The following is a 23,146-nucleotide window of genomic DNA, read 5'->3' as shown; positions in this document are numbered from 1 at the left end:
CGTGCGCTGTTATCATGAGCGCCCGCACAGTTTCCCAAACACCGCGTACGTGCACCAGAGGACGAAGTGAGTGTCCCTTTGCCGGCTAAGACCCGCTCTCCTAACTTCATTACGTAAACCGATCAGCGCGGCTTAGTCGTAACGCTTCATCGCCATGTGCGATCGACCGTCCCGCGGCAACGCCAGCTCCGCCGTGTTTTGCGGCCCGGGAAGTGAGATTCAGCATGACCAAACACGAGAAGGTGTGAACTGACCGATCATATCTATAGGGTGATTCAGCTGAGCCGTTCAACCCAAGTACTTCCAGAACCGTTTAAGATATCGTAATTCTGTTTTTATCAAAATTAATTCTGAGACACTCCTCACTAAGCAACATATGTATGTCAATTGGTCGAGCGGTTCTAGTCGCTTCAGTCCGGAACCACGCGGCTGCTGCGGTCGCAGGTTGGAATCCTGCCTCGGGCATAGATGTATGTGATGTCGTTAGGTTAGCTAGGTTTAAGTAATTCTGAATCTAGGGGACTGATGACCTCAGATGTTAAGTCCCACAGTGCTTAGAGCCATTTATGTTAATTGCTGAAATATCGGTATAAACTTCTCTTTTCCAAGTGAAGTATAGACATTTCTAAAGCTAGTATCGTACTTCTAAAAAGAGAAGGACACAACGGCGTTTCAGTGTTCACCTTAACTGAATCACCAAATATATCTAGTGACACAGGTATAACGTGTTGATTATCGCATCAGGCATAAATCGCTTAATGCTTTATCCGCTCTTAAAAATTTATTTGTTCCAGTTATGTGTTCCTTCTCCCCTTGCGCAGCCGACCTCGCTAAAGCTCACTGCTGTGACTCTTCTCAATGCACAAGTAGCAAGCTCGAATCCCGACGGCAGAAGGAAGTTCCTTGGTCGGTATTTGTACAACAGAAGAAAGAGAATTACTGATGCACAGTTGTTGATTACGGTATTACGGGCCAATGTCCTGGGTTAGGCATCGAACCTCCCTGCTTCCGCCTTGTCCTATAGAATCGAGAACACGTGTCACTGTTGATGGAGGTGCGTTCTTCGGATGGAGCAGGACTCCGGATGCGGCACGTACGCCACAGGGTCACTTCTGTGCTAATTGGCTGAGGTAGCCTGTGTACCGGTAGTGAATTGCATATTCTTTCGTCTTCTTCTTTCCATAATCTTCCGTCACGCTTCATATACAATACGACAATGCGAAAGCACTTACCTATATCTACATGTATAATCAGCAAGCCACCTTACGGTGTTCGGTGGAGAGTACTTTGTGTAGCAGTGTCATTCCTCTTTCCCTGTCACAATCGGGAACGGTTCGTTGGAATAAAGATTCCTGTTAAGCCTCTGTGGGCTCGAATCTCCCTAATTTCATCTCCATTGTCTTTTCGCGAGATATACGTAGGAGGAAGATATACACTCATGTTTAGAAAAAAACAGAACACTTTGAGCGACTAAGGATAGGACGTTATATTGACAGGACATTTACATTAGAATGTTCTGCAGAAGTGATTAGCATTTGGACCATGTCGGCCCGCGGGTTCAAAGTCAACATCGATATCGCTGCGCAACACCACCTACCGCTAAAATTTGACTGCGGCTCTCGTTGTCGCTATAAACCAAGGTACATCTGCATGGATACTCTGCAAATCATATTTAAGTGCCTGGCAGATGGTTCATATAACCACCTTCACAATTCTCTATTATTCCAATCTCATAAAGCGCGTGGAAAGAACGAACACGTATATCTTTCGGCACGAGCTCTGATGTCCTTTATTTTATCATGATGATCGTTTCTCCTTATGTAGGTCGGCGTCAAAAAAATATTTTCGCATTCGGAGGAGAAAGTTGGTGATTGGAATTTCGTGAGAAGATTCCGTCGCAACGAAAGACGCCTTTCTTTCTGTCCAGTCCACATCCTGCATCATTTCTGTGACACTCTCTCCCATATTTCGCGATAATACAAACGTACTGCCCTTCTTTGAACTTTTTCGATGTGTTCCGGCAATCCTATCCCACACCGCGCAGCAGTATTATAAAAGAGGGCGGACAAGCGTAGTGTAGGCAGTCTCCTTAGTAGATCTGTTACATTTTGTAAGTGTCCTGCCAATAAAACGCAGTCTTTGGTTAGCCTTCCCCACAAGATATTCTATGTGTTCCTTCCCATTTAAGTTGTTCGTAATTGTAATACCTAGGTATTTAGTTGAAATTACGGCTTTTATATTAGACTGATTTATCGTGTAATCGAAGTTTAACGAATTCCTGTTAGCACTCATGTGGATGACCTCACACTTTTCGTTATTTAGGGCCAACTGCCACTTTTCGCACCATTCAGATATCTTTACTAAATCGTTTTGCAACTTGTTTTGATCAGTGTGACATGGGCAGACGTGCAGCATGCCTCGCAGACGTATGCGCGAACCGTACCGTCACATTAGTGAGGTTGTAAGAGGGCGCATTATTTTCATCAGAGAATGTGATGCATCTACGATACACTGCTGCTAGAACACGAGGAAGTACTGTCGCGTACTCTATGTAGAATCGTGTTGGTATCCTTTCACTTCAATTGCGCTTTCCTCTGCTGAGCGATGTCACTTGCTTTTCTATCCTTGATCAATTATTTCTGTGTCAGTTACCTTCCACATGATAAACGTCTACCGTAAGGCAATGGCGTACGTCCCAACTACTAACTCGCCAAGAGAACGATGAGGAATGACCCACACACCTAGCGTATGCACCGACAGACGACCCAAATGGTCACATGTTGTGTAACTGGTTTGAGAATGTGAGAGAGATTTTGAAAATTCTTAATTTGCAAATATTCAAAGAAAGATGACATATCTAGCGAAAACCTGCTTAGAAAACTTCCAAAACCGGCTTTCAGGGCATAAACCACGAATATTCCACAGCTCACTTCTTATGTACCCTGTAGAGATTCTGCGGGTAAATTTAGGCGGAGGTGTTCAATTATTCATTCTTCCCACGCTCCGTTCTCATAATGGAACGGTAAGGTACTTCATATATTTTTCGTTATTTTTATTTGTTTACTTTCGGGTACACCAATCCAGTTAGACCAAATTAACCGGCACCGGTACAGTCTATTTTTTGCAGGCAAAATGGTTCAAATGGCTCTGAGCACATCTGAGATCATCAGTCCCCTGGACTTAGAACTACTTAAACCTAACTAACCTAAGGACACCACACACATCCATGCCCGAGACAAGATTCGAACCTGCGACCGTAGCAGCAGCGCGGTTCCGGACTGAAGCGCCTAGAACCACTCGGCCATTGCGGCCGGTTACAAACACCTGCATCAGTTGGTAACCATAAAGTGGGTTGTTGTTTGCCGTAGGAAATAGCCGCTGCTTTATCAGAACTACATTATTAAAATGCGAGATAATGAAAAGTAACCTCTCTCACACTTCTCCCAGCGATTCGGAAAGTATAAATATAGATGTAGATTGGATCCTCTTACCTTAGGCTTGCTGTGGTTTTTATGTCGCTGAAACCGTTTAACAGTATGATTAGTTCAGGAAAGGATACAGGGTTCTTTCAACACACAAGTTAGACACTCCAGGCAGACAAAACAAGGAAGTCTCGGGTGAAATATGAACTGTTGAAAAATACGTATTTAAAGCTTTGTGGAAAACTATACTTGATAATGAAGCAAAGCCGCAAAAACAGAGGCGTCGCTTTTTCTCGGTGTACAGTCACGAAATACTTCTACACACGCAAACAGAATTGATCTGCGAGGTCGATATAGCTTGCCCTTAAGAACTCCTCATTTCACCTTGCGTTTGCACTGCCATTGCTGCCACAAGCAAAATTTACTAACCACTCACGTACAGCATTATCTCTGATTAGGGCTCCGAATATGCGCAGCGTTTCCACTTATCACGTACTGAGTGTCGGCGTGTTTAAACTTCCAGGTTTAACACCTTGGCGTTATCTCGAGCAGCGCGTGAAACACGTTAAACGTGTTCACCCCTTAACAGGTGGCGTGCTTGTGAAGAATAGCAACCTGTCAACCCTTGTAATGTACGCTGAAGCGCCAAAGAAACTGATATAGGCATGCGTATTCAAATACAGGGATGTGTAATAAGCGAGAATAAGGCACTGAGGTTGGCAACATCTACATCAGAGAAGTGTCGGGCGCAGTTGATAGATCGGCCACTGCTGCTACAATGGCAGGTTATCAAGACTAAAGTGAGTCTGAACGGTGTTGTTATAGTCGGCGTAAGACATAACATATCCCAGGTAGCGATAAAGTGGGGATTTTCCGTACGACCATGTACCGTGAATTTCAGGAGTACAGTAAAACATCAAACCTCCGACAGTACTGCGGCCGAAAAAAGATCCTGCAGAAACGGGACCAACGACGAGTAAAGAGAATGTTTCAACTTAACAGAAATGCACCACTTCCGCAAATTGCTGCAGATTTCAGTGTTGGGCTATCAACAAGCGTCAGCGTGCAAACCATTCAACGAAACATCATGGATATGGGCTTTCGAAGCCGAAGACCCGCTCGTGTACCCTTGATGACTGCACGGCACAAAGCTTTACGCCTCACCTTGGCCCGCCACACCAACATTGGACTGTTGATGACTGTAAACATGTTGCCTGGTCGGACGAGTATAGTTTCAAATTGTATCGAGCATATGAACGTGAACGGGTATGAAGATAATCTCATGAATCAATGGACCCTCCAAGTCAGCAGGGGCTATTCAAATTGGTGGAGGCTCTGTGATGGTGTGGGGCGTGTGCTGTTGGAGTGATATGGGACCCCTGATACGTCTAGATACGGCTCTTGACAGGTGACACGTACATAAGTGTCCTGTTTGATCACCTGCGTCTATTGACGTCCATTGTGCATTCCTACGGACTTGGGCATTTCGAGGAGGACAGTGCGATACCCCACACGTCCAGAATTGCTTCAGAGTGGCTACAGGAATTCTCTTCTGAGTGTGAACGGCTCCGCTGGCCATCAAACTCTGCAGACATGAACGTTATTGGTATGCCTTGTAACGTGCCGTTCAGAAGAGATCTCCACTCCCGGCGCTTCTGCGTGCTCGCGGGGCCCCTAGAAGATATTAGCCAGGTATTCCAGCTTCTCTGGCTCTTCAGTGTATGTGACACACACGGTAAAAATGAAAGCGCTAGAGGGAAAATCTTAGAATATCGAGTAAAACACTACCGTGTTCGCCGGCCGCAGTGGCCGAGCGGTTCTAGGCGCTACAGTCTGGAACCGCGCTACCGCTACGTTCGCAGGTTCGAATTCTGTCTCGAGCATGGATGTGTGGGATGTCCTTAGGTTAGTTAGGTTTAAGTAGTTCTAAGTTCTAGGGGACTGATAACCTCAGAAGTTAAGTCCCATAGTGGTCAGAGCCATTTGAACTACCGTGTTCAGGTGCAACTTCGCCCTAAAATAAAGGGGCTCCGCTGTTAGCTCGAATTTCCTTTACTTATTTGCAATGCGCATTTACTGATTGATGCGACAGTGAAATCTCCTTGCGTGGTTCCAGACTGTAGCGTCTAGAACCGCTCGGCCACTCTCGCCGGCTGTAACTTCACACAAAGCTGATTCATAAATATATATTTATATGTCTGTTCTTTCGGATATATATTCGCAGCCGTCTCCATGAAGCTGGGCTACGGTCCCGCACACCGTTAGGCAGTCTTCCGGTCACGCCCCAACATCGTGCAGCCCGCCTCCAGTGGTGTCGCGACAGGCGTGAATGGAGGGACGAATGGAGATGTGTCGTCTTCAGCGATGAGAGTCGCTTGTGCCTTGGTGCCAATGATGGTCGTATGCGTGTTTGGCGCCGTGCAGGTGAGCGCCACAATCAGGACTGCATACGACCGAGGCACACAGGGCCAACACCCGGCATCATGGTGTGGGGAGCGATCTCCTACACTGGCCGTACACCTCTGGTGATCGTCGAGGGGACACTGAATAGTGCACGGTACATCCAAACCGTCATCGAACCCATCGTTCTACCATTCCTAGACCGGCAAGGGAACTTGCTGTTCCAACAGGACAATGCACGTCCGCATGTATCCCGATCCACCCAACGTACTCTAGAAGATGTAAGTCAACTACCCTGGTCAGCAAGATCTCCGGATCTGTCCCCCATTGAGCATGTTTGGGACTGGATGAAGCGTCGTCTCACGCGGTCTGCACGTCCAGCACGAACGCTGGTCCAACTGAGGCGCCAGGTGGAAATGGCATGGCAAGCCGTTCCACAGGACTACATCCAGCATCTCTACGATCGTCTCCATGGGAGAATAGCAGCCTGCATTGCTGCGAAAGGTGGATATACACTGTACTAGTGCCGACATTGTGCATGCTCTGTTGCCTGTGTCGATGTGCCTGTGGTTCTGTCAGTGTGATCATGTGATGTATCTGACCCCAGGAATGTGTCAATAAAGTTTCCCCTTCCTGGGACAATGAATTCACGGTGTTCTTATTTCAATTTCCAGGAGTGTATATATATATATATATATATATATATATATATATATATATATATATATATATATGAGAACAGACACCATATCCATATAAATATATATTTATGAATCAGCTTTGTGTGAAGTTACAGCCGGCCAGAGTGGCCGAGCGGTTCTAGCGGTTGTTGATCGGTGAACTCAGTTTTTTTATTACAGAGGGCAGGTAACCCTCTCACCGAACACGTTGAGCTACCGTGCCTGCTGTCTGAGCCACCGAGGGCACAGAGGATAGTGCGACTGCAGGGACTATCTCGCACACACCTCCCGCGAGACTTACATTCTCACCTTGTATATCCACACACTACGCCTGTAGTGTCCCACCTCAACACATTCATTGCCGTAGGAGTTCGGGGAATATGTATGCATCTGCACAGAAGAAGAAGGTCATGGCCGGTATTGCCAGAACTATATATATATACACTCCTGGAAATTGAAATAAGAACACTGTGAATTCATTGTCCCAGGAAGGGGAAACTTTATTGACACATTCCTGGGGTCAGATACATCACATGATCACACTGACAGAATCACAGGCACATAGACACAGGCAACATTGCATGTACAATGTCGGCACTAGTACAGTGTATATCCACCTTTCGCAGCAATGCAGGCTGCTTTTCTCCCATGGAGACGATCGTAGAGATGCTGGATGTAGTCCTGTGGAACGGATTGCCATGCCATTTCCACCTGGGGCCTCAGTTGGACCAGCGTTCGTGCTGCACGTGCAGACCGCGTGAGACGACGCTTCATCCAGTCCCAAACATGCTCAATGGGGGACAGATCCGGAGATCTTGCTGACCAGGGTAGTTGACTTACACCTTCTAGAGCACGCTGGGTGGCACGGGATACATGCGGGCGTGCATTGTCCTGTTGGAACAGCAAGTTCCCTTGCCGGTCTAGGAATGGTAGAACGATGGGTTCGATGACGGTTTGGATTTACCGTGCACTATTCAGTGTGCCCTCGACGATCACCAGAGGTGTACGGCCAGTGTAGGAGATCGCTCCCCACACCATGATGCCGGGTGTTGGCCCTGTGTGCCTCGGTCGTATGCAGTCCTGATTGTGGCGCTCACCTGCACGGCGCCAAACACGCATACGACCATCATTGGCACCAAGGCACAAGCGACTCTCATCGCTGAAGACGTCACGTCTCCATTCGTCCCTCCATTCACGCCTGTCGCGACACCACTGGAGGCGGGCTGCACGATGTTGGGGCGTGAGCGGAAGACGGCCACACGGTGTGCAGGACCGTAGCCCAGCTTCATGGAGACGGTTGCGAATGGTCCTCGCCGATACCCCAGCAACAGTGTCGCTAATTTGCTGGGAAGTGGCGGTGCGGTCCCCTACTCCACTGCGTAGGATCCTACGGTCTTGGCGTGCATCCGTGCGTCGCTGCGGTCCGGTCCCAGGTCGACGGGCACGTGCACCTTCCGCCGACCACTGGCGACAACATCGATGTACTGTGGAGACCTCACGCCCCACGTGTTGAGCAATTCGGCGGTACGTCCACCCGGCCTCCCGCATGCCCACTATACGCCCTCGCTCAAAGTCCGTCAACTGCACATACGGTTCACGTCTACGCTGTCGCGGCATGGTACCAGTGTTAAAGACTGCGATGGAGCTCCGTATGCCACGGCAAACTGGCTGACACTGACGGCGGCGGTGCACAAATGCTGCGCAGCTAGCGCCATTCGACGGCCAACACCGCGGTTCCTGGTGTGTCCGCTGTGCCGTGCGTGTGATCATTGCTTGTACAGCCCTCTCGCAGTGTCCAGAGCAAGTATGGTGGGTCTGACACACCGGTGTCAATGTGTTCTTTTTTCCATTTCCAGGAGTGTATATATATATATAGTTCTGGCAATACCGGCCATGACCTTCTTCTTCTGTGCAGATGCATACATATTCCCCGAACTCCTACGGCAATGAATGTGTTGAGGTGGGACACTACAGGCGTAGTGTGTGGATATACAAGGTGTGTGCGAGATAGTCCCTGCAGTCGCACTATCCTCTGTGCCCTCGGTGGCTCAGACAGCAGGCACGGTAGCTCAACGTGTTCGGTGAGAGAGTTACCTGCCCTCTGTAATAAAAAAACTGAGTTCACCGATCAACAACGAACTAAATCGGGTGTCTTACGACGTCCGGCCCGAACAGATACAACGAACGAAAGCGAACACAATGACATAAAAAAATGGATAGAGCGTCTGCCATGTAAGTAGGAGATCCCGGGTTCGAGTCCCGGTCGGGGCACACATTTTCATATGTCCACGTTGATGAGCAACTGACGGTATTAATATAATTCTAATTTGATTCGTAACTATTCCGCGCATGCTCATACTGTGATATGATGACATTACAGAAAATTCTGCGAGACAAACACGTACAGACATGATGTATCCGCTGTGGGCTCAACCCTTTCTTACGCGTCTTTAGTCTCGCAGTTAGAGCGAACGGACGTTTCCACATTGAAAAATCCCTTTATTTAACGTTAATTATTTATTGTCCTGTCGTCTTCAGTTGCGTGTAATATTATGTTGACAATTATGACTTATAACCGTCTTACGACATCTAAGGAGAACAATTTTTTTCCTGCCAGGCATCTTCAGTGGCAAAATTATAGACCAGCTTTTACGAAATTTGACAGTGAAGATGCCTTGTAAATAATGAAGATGAAACGCCTATGTTGCTGTTGTGGTCTTCAGTCCAGAGACTGGTTTGATGCAGCTCTCCATGCTACTCTATCCTGTGCAAGCTTCTTCATCTCCCAGTACGTACTGCAACCTACATCCTTCTGAATCTGCTTGGTGTATTCATCTCTTGGTCTCCCTCTACGATTTTCACCCTCCACGCTGCCCTCCAATACTAAATTGGTGATCCCTTGTTGCCTCAGAACATGTCGTACCAACCGATCCCTTCTTCTAGTCAAGTTGTGCCACAAACTTCTCTTCTCCCCAATCCTATTCAATACCTCCTCATTAGTTACGTGATCTACCAACCTAATCTTCAACATTCTTGTGTAGCACCACATTTCGAAAGCTTCTATTCCCTTCTTGTCTAAACTATTTATCGTCCATGTTTCACTTCCAGAAACGCCTATAGCAACGAAAAAATTATTCTATTCAGTTGTGATTAGACGGTTCAACAGGATAATTATTAACAAAATCCGCTTACGTACGCCCGATTTCGGGCGGCCGCGAAGCCCGCTTACCGGGCAGGGCACGTCATCGCGGCACGCACTCGTGCGCGGGTGGAACGCACTGGCGGATCGCGGCGCGCGGCGCGGGTGAAAGCAAAGGGGGGCGCGTGACGTCAGCGAAGCGGCCCGCGACGCTGGCGCCTCAGGCGGCGGATCGCGAGGAACGCGGAAGTGCGCGTCCGGCGCTGGCGGCGGCAGCTGTAGGAGCAGCACAGGGGCAGGGGCACAGCGCCGCTGCGGCCACGGAGCGGCACGGCACGGCGGCAGCGCCGCCACACGTGGACGCGGCGCTACTATATGCAGATGCGCCGTGACGTGGCTGCACTGCCAAGCGGCGCACACATTGTCTTCTGCCCCGTCTCGTGGCCCTGTCTCTGACACGTTTAGCAGCTGATGAGTGGCGGCACAGCTTTTGTGATATCTTCGCCTCACGGCACGTTTCCAGTGCTGTAATCCATCGGCAGGTCGTCTTTAAAGGTTATCGTGCACCCGTAACTTTGGTCTACATCTACATACATACTCCGCAATCCACCATACGGTGCGTGGCTGAGGGTACCTCGTACCGCAACTAGCATCTTCTCTCCCAGTTCCACTCCCAAACAGAACGAGGGAAAAATGACAGCCTATATGCCTCTGTACGAGCCCTAATCTCTCTTATATTATCTTTGTGGTCTTTCCGCGAAATATAAGTTGGCGGCAGTAAAATTGTACTGCAGTCGGCCTCACATGCTGGTTCTCTAAATTTTCTCAGTAGCGATTCACGACAAGAACGCCTCCTTTCCTCCAGAGACTCCCACCCGAGTTCCTGAAGCATTTCCGTAACACTCGCGTAATGATGAAACCTACCAGTAACAAATCTAGCAGCCCGCCTCTGAATTGCTTCCATGTCCTCCCTCAATCCCACCTCATAGGGATCCCAAACGCTCAAGCAGTACTCAAGAATAGGTCGTATTAGTGTTTTATAAGCGGTCTCCTTTACAGATGAAACCTCATCTTCCCAAAATTGTACCAATGAACCGAAGACGACTATCCGCCTTCCCCACAACTGCCATTCCATGCTTGTCGCACTTCATATCGCTCTGCAATGTTACACCCAAATATTTAATCGACGTGACTGTGTCAAGCGCTACACTACTAATGGAGTATTCAAACATTATTGCATTCTTTTTCCTATTCATATGCATTAATTTATATTTATCTATACTTACTGGTAGCTGCCATTCTGTACACCAATCACAAATCCTGTCCAAGTCCTCTTGTATCCTCCTACAGTCACTCAACGACGACACCTTCCCCGTACACCACAGCATCATCAGCAAGCAGCCGCACATTGCTACCCACCCTATCCAAAATATCATTTATGTAGATCGTAAACAATACCGGACCTACCAGACTTCCCTGGGACACTCCAGATCATACGCTCACCTCCGATGAACACTCACCATCGAGGACAACATACTGGGTTCTATTACTTAAGAAGTCTTCGAGCCACTCACATATTTGGGAACGAATCCCATATGCTCGTACCTTAGTTAGGAGTCTACAGTGGGGCACCGAGTCAAACGGTTTCCGGAAGTCAAGGAACATGGCATCCGTCTAATACCCTTCATCCATGGTTCGCAAGGTATCATGTAAAAAAAGGGCGATTTGCGTTTTGCAGTAGCGATGCTTTCTAAAGCCGTGCTGATGCATGGACAGCAACTTCTCTGTCTCAAGAAAATTCGTTATACGCGAACTGAAAATATGTTCGAGAATCCTGCAACAAACCGATGTTAATGATATTGGTCTGTAATTTTGAGGATCCGTCTACCCTTCTTATATACAGGCGTGACCTGCGCTTTTTTCCAATTACTCGGGACTTTACGTTGGGCAAGAGATTCGCGATAAATGGAAGCTAACTGAGGAGCCAATGCAGTAGAGTACTCTCTGTAAAACCGAATTGGGATCCCATCAGGACCTGGCGATTTATTTATTTTCAACCCATACAGCTGCTTCACAACCCAAGGGATGTCTCTCACTATGTCCTCCATACGGGAATCTGTACGAGACTCAAACGGCGGTATGTTTGTACGATCCTCCTGCGTGAAAGATTTCTTAAATGCTAAATTTAAAATTTCACTGTATTTCTGGTGTGTATCACAATTTCGCAGAGTGGCTGACAAGGCTCCTTCATCCTTTGACAGCTTTATTGGATCCGATTTTTCGATTTCTGCTACTGTGTACGTTCAAATGGTTCAAATGGCTCTGAGCACTATGGGACTTAACATCTATGGTCATCAGTCCCCTAGAACTTAGAACTACTTAAACCTAACTAACCTAAGGACATCACACGATTCGTGTAACCGAGGCGGGACGTGGGGATCAGTCCGATATTGCTTTCGTGGAATGTGGGGAACCGCCTGAAACCCACATCCACATTGGCTAGCATACCGGCCTTCGTCGTTAATCCGCCGGCGGATTCGATCCGGTGTCCGTCCATTTGCCCAAATTCCTGAAGCGGTGTGCCAACACGACAGCTGTCCTGGCGGGTACACAGTATTCGCATATACTCTTGAATATACCTGCAAAGTTATATCATTGTGCGGCACGTAGTTCAGTGCATATGGCATCACAAACATTGAGATGCGTGAAAACTAACTTTCCTTACAAACTAAACTCCTCCCGAACAGGCCACGGTACCGACCGGCCGCCGTGTCATCCTCAAGTCATAGGCGTCACAGGATGTGGAAACGGAGGGGCATGTGGTCAGCATACCGCTCTCCCGGCCGCATGTCGGTTTCTGAGACCGGAGCCGCTACTTTTCAATCAGTTAGCTCCTCAGTTTGCCTCACAAGGTCTGAGTGCACCCCGCTTGCCACCAACGCTCGGCCTATCGGATGGTCACCCATGCAAGTGCTAGCCCAGCCCGACAGCGCTTAACTTCGGTGATCTGACGGGAACCGGTGTTACCACTGCTGCAAGGCCGTTGGCCTTTCTTTCCAAAGGAATGCAAATAAGTCAGAAAGGAACACCAACGCGTGCGTAATTATTTATTTACTTTTTTTTCACTAGCCTGTCGGTTAATAATCCCAAAGAAATAAAACCAACATAATTAGGGTTTTGCGTTTTCAATCACAGGCGTTTTATAAGTTTAACGTTAAATATTTAGCACATTAACTCATGCAAGCAGACGTTTGAAGTAGTTCAATATGTGGGAGTTCCACTCTTCAAAGAATCGGGGCGGTGTCACTGGTACACAACAACAACATTTTTATAATTTACTAGCTGTGCCCAGCATGAATTACTATGCCTATTTCTAAGTATACACACATTTTACAAACCAGACTTGTTTACATATACAAAATAAATGAAGGACAATGATTTTCGTGGACTGAATTAAATTCGAATAAGCTTATCCAAGTGTTATAAGATACACAATATATTTGGTCTTTCTGTCTTCTACAAAAACAAATTTTTCGGCTATCCCACTCATGTGCATGCAGCATATACATGGCCACGTGGTAAGTATGGGATTTTCCAGATGTAATCACAACACATGAAGGGATTAACCTTCTGCCTCGTTGGTGGTCATTGAGAATCCAAGGTGTTCGGGGAACTGCAGTCGTTTGAAATTACTTATTTGATAGCTAGGCTGGTGCCATTGCACAGTCTTGGTGGATTAATGTTCTGCAGAAGAATTACTGATGTGCCGATTCTGAATGACAATCTAAGCGCTGAACACCAGAAGGGTTCGTCGAATTTAACAACTCAATTAGATAATTTAAAGGCTCGTTCGCACTAATCGTATCGTATATGACACACACACACACACACACACATATATATATATATATATATATATATATATATATATATATATAGTGCGAACGAGATTTTAAATTACCTGATTGAGTTTTTAAATTCGCTGGATCTTTCTGGTGTGCCGGTGCCGATGTTGTCATTCAGTATACTTGACCACATGTCTGGGGAAACTTGTAATAATGCCAATAGCTGTCCTTTTAAGAAAAAGAATGTCTCTGTCAACTGTCTTCAGTCATGGGACCTGAAACTGGTTATTTGTACAGTGGGCGCTACCGCTGCTCCTGACCAACTTTCATCTTCGAGCTGGTTTCTTTCTTGCCTGTACTCTTTAAACCAGGGGCATACTGTTCCTTTGGAGGGTGAAGATTTGGCAAACGTCTACTGCAAACTTCCGGTCAATGATTGTCAATCAAAATGGTTCAAATGGCTCTGAGCACTATGCGACTTAACTTCTGAGGTCATCAGTCGCCTAGAACTTAGAACTAATTAAACGTAACTAACCTAAGGACATCACACACATCCGTGCCCGAGGCAGGATTCGAACCTGCGACCGTAGCGGTCGCTCGGTTCCAGACTGTAGCGCCTAAAACCGAACGGCGATTGTCATTCACTTCTCCAAAAACGTTCAAATGTGTGTGAAATCTTATGGGACTTAACTGCTAAGGTCATCAGTCCCTAAGCTTACACACTACTTAACTACATTATCCTAAGGACAAACACACTCACCCATGCCCGAAGGAGAACTCGAACCTCCTCCGGGACCAGCCTCATAGTATACTTCTCCCTTCTGTGTTGTGTAGCTGGCCAGAAGATACAAACAAATCGCAAAAACGATGCAGATGAGCTATTTGCAAGGAGATAGAAAACTGCGAAGGGCAACCCCGAGGGCCGCTGGAGGAACTTTCACTTGGACGTCGGCCCACACACGTGATTGAGGACGCTCAGGCATTTCCGTTGTGACAGTACGGTGGTAAATGCTACCTGTTTTGTCTATCACCATCCAACAGCTGTATATTTAATCCAGACAAGCGACTGTAGTAGCAATCTGTAGATTCATTTTCAAAGAAAGGAGTGGAGTGTGCACCAATGACCAAAACTTAAGGAACTAACTTTTGTATGATATGTCACTGCCAAGTAACATAGCTCGATGGAACTTGGACCATAACCAGAAGGAACTGCTACAGTTTAGTACAGAGGGTAACTGAAAGAAATAGCCAATGAGACGGACAGAAAACGATCACGTATGATTTGGGTTGTTTGGGGGAAGAGACCAAACAGCGAAGTCATCGGTCTAGGCGGTTTAGGGAAGGACGGAGAAAGAACGCGGCCGAACCCTTTAAAAGGAACCATCCCGACATTTGCCTGTAGCCAATCAGGGAAATCACAGAAAACCTAAATCAGGATGACTGGACGCAGGAGTGAACCGTCGTCCTCCCGAATGCGAGTCCGGTGTGCTAACCAATGCGCCACCACGCTCGCTCACGTATGACAATCATTACGTGTTCCCACCTGTCACCATGCGAGCTTACGTCCATCATTGGCTAACATGATAGTTTTGGTAATCCAGGTGTTATGGTTCAAAATGGTTCAAATGGCTCTGAGCACTATGGGACTTAACAGCTGAGGTCATCAGTCCCCTAGAACTTAGAACTACGTAAACCTAACTAACCTAAGGACATTTCACACATACATACCCGAGACAGGATTCGAACCTGCGACCGTAGCGGTCACGCGGTTCCAGACTGTAGCGCCTAGAACCGCTCGGCCACTCTTCATTTCATGTTATCATCATCTGCTCTTCCTTGTTCTCCTCCTCCTCCTCCTCCTTCTTTGCCTTCTTCATCATTATCTTGCCTTTGTCATTGTCACCTCCTCCTCTTTCTTCTACCACTTCTTATTATTATTGTTGCTATTTTTATTTTCTATAGCACACTTCTCCGCAAATACTAGATTTCTTTAAGGCATCCAACACTGTACGAAGTCGCCTACAGATAACAGCCGGCCGGGGTGGCCGAGCGGTTCTAGGCACTACAAAAAATGGCTCTGAGCACTATGGGGCTTAACTTATGAGGGCATCAGTCCCCTAGAACTTAGAACTACTTAAACCTAACTAACCTAAGGACATCACGCACATCCATGCCCGAGGCAGGATTCGAACCTGCGACCGTAGAGGTCACGCGGTTCCAAACTGAAGCGCCTAGAACCGCACGGCCACACCGGCCGGCTAGGCGCTACAGTCAGGCAAGTTATATCCGGGCAGGCTCACCTCCCCTAATCCCACCAGTGCCGTGTTAAACCGCTCGTCTATCAGGGTAGATAAGTTTAAAGCTTCTATTTGCTATGAGTGATAACATTCTGAAATTTACGTGCGAAATATATCTAAAAAGAGAAAAAAACGGGTTCTCAGTTTTAGTTAGGACTGGAGCTAAGTTTCTTCTTGAAATTTTAGCGTCCGGAAAAGTTTGATGCTTGCTAACCTGGCAGAGGGAATGCTTTGCGCAGTGGAAACGGCATAACAGTGGGAGCCGATAATACCAACACAGTTCCCATTGGTGTATGACTGACGGATGCAGTCAAATGCCAACTAATTAAAATATGACTGTCGCTAAGTCTGTGTATTTGGATTAAAACTGTGTGCCCGACCGAGACTCGAACTCGGGACCTTTGCCTTTCGCGGGCAAGAAGTAAAGCTGTGAGTACCGGGCGTGAGTCGTGCTTCGGTAGCTCAGATGGTAGAGCACTTGCCCGCGAAAGGCAAAGGTCCCGAGTTCGAGTCTCGGTCGGGCACACACTTTTAATCTGCCAGGAAGTTTCATATCAGCGCACACTCCGCTGCAGAGTGAAAATCTCATTCTGTGTGTATTTAGTAAGAATCAGTACAGTTCTCGAAATCGACTGATACCGAAACGAGGAAAACGTACGTATCGGATTGGTATGCATTGACGTATATCCACGCAAGGAATCGTCAAGGTAATTCCCTATCCAACGTTACAGAATCACAGCACATTCCTGAGCCACGTCAGCTCTTCCAGTTGCGATTTGTAATACCTCCACCCTTTCCACCAGGCCAGCGTTCAGCTGATTCAACAGCCATGCGGTTAGGAAAAGTGTCTCCACTACAAAGGAAGTAGTGTTCTTGGTATTTGGAACGTGATGTGAATACTACTATAACTAGCCAACCTGCACTCCTATAATTTTTTTTAAAAAATCTGAGATATCTTCATTGTCCTCTTATCGTATCTCATTATCTTTACAAAAATATACTGTCTGATAAGAAAAGCGAAGCATCCAGAAGATGGGGTCTTCTCAAAGTAACTTGGTACACGTGCACACCGTCGGCAGATATGAAAATGATAAGACATACACTGAAGCGTCAAAGAAACTGGTATAGGCATGAGTATTCAAATATAGAGATATATAAACAGACGGAATACGGCACAACGTTCGGCACGCTTATATAGACAAGTGTCTGGCGCAGATGCTACCATGGCAGGTATCAAGATTTAAGTGAGTTTGAACTTGCTGTTATAGTCGATGCAGGAACGATGGGACACATTGTCTTCGAGGTAGCGATGAAGTGGGGATTTTCCCGTACGACCATTTCACGACTGTACCTTGAATATCAGGAATCCGCTAAAACATCAAATCTCCGACATCCCTGAGGCCGGAAAAAGATCAGCGACAACTGAAGAGAATCGTTCAACGTGACAGAAGTGCAACCCTTTCGCAAATTGCTGCAGATTTCAATGCCGGGCCATGAACAGGTGTCAGCATACGAACCATTCAACAAAACATCATCGATATGGGTTTCGGAGCTGAAGGTCTACTCGTGTTCCCTTGATGAATGCACGACACAAAGCTTTACGCCTCCCTTGGGCCCGTAAACACATACATTGGACTGTTAATGACTAGAAACATGTTGCCTGGTCGGACGAGTCTCGTTTCGAATTGCATCGAGCGGATGGACATGTACGGGTATGGAGACAACCTCATGAATCCATGGACCCTGTATGTCAGCAGGTGACTGTTCAAGCTGGTTGAGGCTGTGTAATGGTGTGGGCCGTGAGCAGTCGGAGTGATATGGGACCCATGATACGTCTAAATACGACCCTGACAAGTGACACGTACGTAAACATCTTACCTGATCAGCTGCATCATGTCTATTGTGCATTCCGGCGGACTTACACAATTCCATCAGGTCAATGCGACACCCCATACGTACAGAATTGGTACAGAGTGACTCCAGGAACAGTCTTCGGAGTTTAAACACTTCCGCTGACCATCATACTCCCCAGTCATGAACATTGTTGAACATGAATGAGATTTTCACTCTGTGCGCTGATATGAAACTTCCTGGCAGATTAAAACTGTGTGCCGGACCGAGACTCGAACTCGGGACCTTTGCCTTTCGAGGACAAGCGCTCTACCAACTGAGCTACCCAAGCACGACTCACGCCCCCTCCTCACAGCTTTACTAAAGTTTGGATGGTAGGAGACGAGGTACTGGCAGAAGTAAAGCTGTGAGGAGGGGGCGTGAGTCGTGCTTGGGTAGCTCAGTTGGTAGAGCACTTGCCCGCGAAAGGCAAAGGTCCCGAGTTCGAGTCTCGGTCCGGCACACAGCTTTAATCTGCCAGGAAGTTTCATTGTTGAACATATCTGGGACGTCTTGCAACGTGCTGTTCAGAAAAGATCTAAAGCGCCTCGTACTCTTACGGATTTATGGACAGCCCTGCAGGATTCATGGTGTCACTTCCCTCCAGCACTACCTCAGACATTAGTCTAGTACATGTCACGTCATGTTCCGACACTTCTATTTGCTCGCGAAGGCCCTACACGATATTAGGCAGGTGTACCAGTTCCCTTGGCTCTTCAGTGTATGACTGAATATTAATTAATATCTCCATTTGTTAATGAATATGGAATGTAAGTAAGAACAGCGAGATTCGAAACGGCGACCTTAAGATCACTACACTTTGACGCCACGAGCTCATCTAGCAACGATTTTGCTAATCAGCTCGAAATGCTCTGTACTTCACGGCGCTCGTAAATGTACGACATGCTGCATTCGTCGCTGCGAGCCACCGCAGTCTGTGTCGTGCACGCGGCGTCCGACACGGCGGCGAACTGCAGCGGAGATCGCGGGCAGTGGAGGAGGCCAGCCGCCGGCTGCTGCGATGTGATGTGTGGCCACGGAAGTGGAGTGAGTGAAGCGAGGCGGCGCCGAGCTGTGGGAACTGGCCGCCCGCACGCCCACCGAGAAGGCCAGGGGTCGCAGCGAGGCGGGCTTTCACTCTCGCTGGCGCGCGCGCACACACACACACACACACACACACACACACACACACTGCCCGCGCTCCCCTGCCTGCGGCCACACCTACACCAGCCTCTGGCATTGTGTTAGGCCTTCTTCCAACACCCTTCCTCCTCCTCCTGCTTCTCGTCTTTCCCCATACATTACGTATAAGCGATGCGCCTTAAACAATTGCGTGCATCGCTCCCCTAATTTTATACCTCCAGTCATTTCCCAAAATCGCTTAACCCCTTCACTACTATCTTTTTTTCAGATGGTAAGACATTAATTTATGGTTATGTTAATCTATGCGGCAATGAGAAGTTGTCGTCACAAGTTGTGCTCATTGCTGAGCGTCGTGATCCCATGAACCAAGCGTCTCCATCCGGTACGATTATCAGATTCTCTTACACCTTACTGAAGAAGTACACCTTCGATCTTATTGATGTGATCAATCCACCTACTCTGTAGGAATCAGCATCGGCTTCGAAAAAGACGATCGTGTGAAACCCAGCTCGCGCTATTCGTCCACGAGACTCAGAGGGCCATATACACGGGTTCCCAGGTAGATGCCGTGTTTCTTGACTTCCGCAAGGCATTCTATACAGTTCCCCACAGTCGTTTAATGAACAAAGTAAGAGCATGTGGACTATCAGACTAATTGCGTGATTGGATTGAAGAGTTCCTAGATAACAGAACGCAGCATGCCATTCTCAAAGGAGAGGAGTTTCCGAAGTAAGAGTGATTTCAGGTGTGGCGCAGGGGAGTGTCGTAGGACCGTTCCTGTTCACAATATACATAAATGACCTTGTGGATAACATCGGAAGTTCACTGAGGCCTTTGAGGATGATGCTGTGGCATATCGAGAGGTTGTAACAGTGGTAAACTGTACTGAAATGCAGGAGGATCTTCAACGAATTGACGCGTGGTACAGGTAATGGCTATTGAATCTCGATGTAGACAAGTGTAATGTGCTGCGAATACATAGAAAGAAAGATCATTTTTCATTTAGCTACAGTGTAGCAGGTCAGCAACTGGAAGCAGTTAATTTCGTAAATTATCTGGCAGCAGGCATTAGGAGTGATTTGAAATGGAATTATCATATAAAGTTGTCTTATACCCATTGATATTCTGAAGAGAACAGACGTGGCAGTATTTGTCTTCACAGCTCCGAGGTGATTTTTGCATAGATTTCTGATCAGTGCTGTGAAGTGTGATGGGACACCGAACTCTACAAGCACCTTCCACAACTTTTCCCAGAGAACACAGTCGAACGCTTTCCTATATTCAAGGAAGCAGATGAGAACAGGAATACAGAACTCTCGCGATATGTCGATTATTTGTCGCATGCTCAGAATCTGTTCACGAGTTCCTTTTCCTTCGACAAAGGTGGATGGATGTGTGAGTCTGGATGTGCGGTTTCAAACGCAGATTCAAGGTCTACAGCAAGATAGAAGTAACAGTATGAAATAGCAGTAACAATATGAAAAAAAATAAAAACAGTAATCCCCGTTTCGTTTTCTGTTGTGGGGAACGGTGGGACAAAAACAAACACCGTCCGAAACAGGCCTTGAAGGCCCAACAGTACCGTCCGGCCGCCGTGTCATCCTGTACGGGGTTATTCACAAGTACCTCCGGGTTTTAACAAGACGACTGCGCGAGAACTTCAAGACTAAGGAAAACAGGCACTCATCGATGGGCATTGTTTGTGCTGCGCCGAACGTCAGAAGTGCGTGTTGTTCATCGACACGAACTGCCCGGGAAATCACGACAGCAGCCCGCCGTACACATCTGTTCGTAGGGTTGGCTACCTGCAGGCGCCAATTAATTCGATACTACAATACGGAGCGGAGCGAACGAAAGGGCTAACAACGGAACTTAAAAGACAGATCAATATACGCCAGTAAACTGTTTTTCTAAGAACTCTGAAAGCCATTAGCAGGTTTCCCTTTACCAGTGGGGACACTGGCACACGTAACAATAACATGCGGAAAAAACTTGCTTATTCTCTGATAGTCTATTACGAGGAACACATGTCTCACGGATAGTTAAAGCTTTAATATGAAAGTTGGGATTCTTACTTTCAAGGTACACCGCCAAATTCCATCTCCATTCCGAGTTTGGTCTCCGTCTCAAACGACGTGGTCGTAGACGGGACATTAAACACTAATCTTCCTCAAACGAAATGAGTGGATCTGCGGGGAACAAACCAGTCAAGATGCAATGGCGAGAACTTATTTCAGCAAAAACTGTTTAGTGACGCTGAATACTCAGTGTAATAAACATGTAGTGAGGCAATGCAAAATTTGTGACAGAACGAGACTCGAGCTCGGATTTGCTGCTTCTCACATCAAACATCATGGTGCCTAAGTGCGCCTCCAAGTGAACTACCGATTTCATCTTCCCCAGTGTTGCTATGCCACATATCCCTTGGCAGAATCTTTCATATTATTCATAGAGAATCGTAGGTGGAAACTTACGCCTGGAAACGTGTCCCGAAAGCCTAACAGTTAAGGCGGCTGCAGCAATTCGAATGAACAGCATCATTAATTTAAAAGTAGATACCCTGGATCTGGGGAAGTAATTTAAGTCACTGACTAACGGTAAATCTTACGATACAGACTGCATACCAATTAGGTTCCCTTTACAGTATGCCGATGTAATAGTTCCACACTTAGCAATCACGTACAACTGCTCGCTGGGCAACAGATCTATCCCAAAAAGACTGAACAGTTGTACAGGTCTCGCTAGTATTTAAGAAAGAAAATTTGCATTAGGATTTTGGAACAAATACTGTCTTCGAACATAATGAATTGTACGTACTAGGTTTGTCAGGATGGGAAAGAGAGGCCTCTGTTGGTGTAGGGAGCTAAGCCTCCAAACAAAAGACTGAATCCAATCACTAGTGGAAGTTTTATTTCTCCATAAGCCTGCGCTTAACGGCTACACTAAACTCTACATCTCTACATCTACATCCATACTCCGCAAGCCACCTGACGGTGTGTGGCGGAGGGTACCCTGAGTACCTCTATCGGTTCTCCCTTCTATTCCAGTCTCGTATTGTACGTGGAAAGAAGGATTGTCGGTATGCTTCTGTGTGGGCTCTAATCTCTCTGATTTTATCCTCATGGTCTCTTCGCGAGATATACGTAGGAGGGAGCAATATACTGCTTGACTCTTCGGTGAAGGTATGTTCTTGGAGCTTTAACAAAAGCCCGTACCGAGCTACTGAGCGTCTCTCCTTCCACTGGAGTTTATCTATCATCTCCGTAACGCTTTCGCGATTACTAAATGATCCTGTAACAAAGCGCGCTGCTCTCCGTTGGATCTTCTCTATCTCTTCTATCAACCCTATCTGGCGCGGATCCCACACTGCTGAGCAGTATTCAAGCACTGGGCGAACAAGCGTACTGTAACCTACTTCCTTTGTTGTCGGATTGGATTTCCTTAGGATTCTTCCAATGAATCTCAGTCTGGCATCTGCTTTACCGACGATCAACTTTATATGATCATTCCATTTTAAATCACTCAAATTTGCTACGGCAACAGGAGGCTGCCGCAGTTAAATTTAGAGGCATTGTGGCCCCAAAGGGAGGACCTATTGGACACATGTTGTCGCAGACAGAGCTGGAAGGCAAGAGAGCGTTCCGAATCCCGAAGCACTCTCGCTAACCTGTCCGTCGCGCCCCATGTGATCGGCCCCAGTCCTCCCATTGTTTGCGGAGGGTGTTTCAGTGGGCGTACCTCCGTCAGCGGTACTCAAACACAGCATCGCTGGTCAGCGGTACTACCGTGGGACGCTATTCACGTGGACTGAACGTGATTGTTATGCAAGGCATACGGTACTGTGCCGACCCAGAATGAGCCACTGTCTCACAAAAGGGGCAGTACCGTATGTCTTACGAAACACAATCAAATTCGAATTTTTTTTTTTGTTTGAAAAACCGTTTTTCCTCTCAATACAACTGCTCACCACGCACAGAATCACATCGAAGAAAACGATCTGTTGATACACAGGAGCAAACAGTCTGAAAATATTCCTCTCAATAAAACTGCTCATTCCTCACAGAATTACATCGAAGAAAACAATCTGTTCATACACAGGAGCATGAATTCAGAAAACATCGTCGTTCTGAAACAGGAGAGAGTAGTGTGGACAGCTGCATCAGTCCTGTCTTCGGACTAAAGACTACAACAACAAAAACAACTGGTTTCACAAGGTTGTCATCGGAGCAACCTCCGTAAATGAATTTCACAGGTCCTTTTTTTTGGAGAGATAAGGTTCATGTTTCACTGACTAAAGCCCAATTAGGGGAAAGCTGTCATCCTGATGGTC

At 47.0% G+C, this 23,146-nt stretch overlaps 1 protein-coding gene, 1 non-coding gene and 1 pseudogene across 3 annotated transcripts in view; 1 reads left to right on the top strand and 2 right to left on the bottom strand.

Moving 5' to 3' along the window:
* LOC126277890 (protein expanded) overlaps positions 1–23,146 on the top strand; it is a 443,551-nt gene that overhangs the window by 259,096 nt on the left and 161,309 nt on the right. The window lies entirely within an intron of this gene.
* LOC126279149 (5S ribosomal RNA) lies at positions 12,572–12,689 on the bottom strand (annotated as a pseudogene).
* On the bottom strand, positions 17,892–17,966 carry Trnas-cga (transfer RNA serine (anticodon CGA)). Its single transcript has one exon. It is a non-coding gene; the product is annotated as a tRNA-Ser (tRNA).

The sequence above is a fragment of the Schistocerca gregaria genome, chromosome 6 (genome assembly GCF_023897955.1).
Source record: "Schistocerca gregaria isolate iqSchGreg1 chromosome 6, iqSchGreg1.2, whole genome shotgun sequence".
NCBI lineage: Eukaryota > Metazoa > Arthropoda > Insecta > Orthoptera > Acrididae > Schistocerca > Schistocerca gregaria.
The sequence above is the reverse complement of the archived record's forward strand: the minus strand, read 5'-3'. Positions and strand labels throughout refer to the sequence as shown.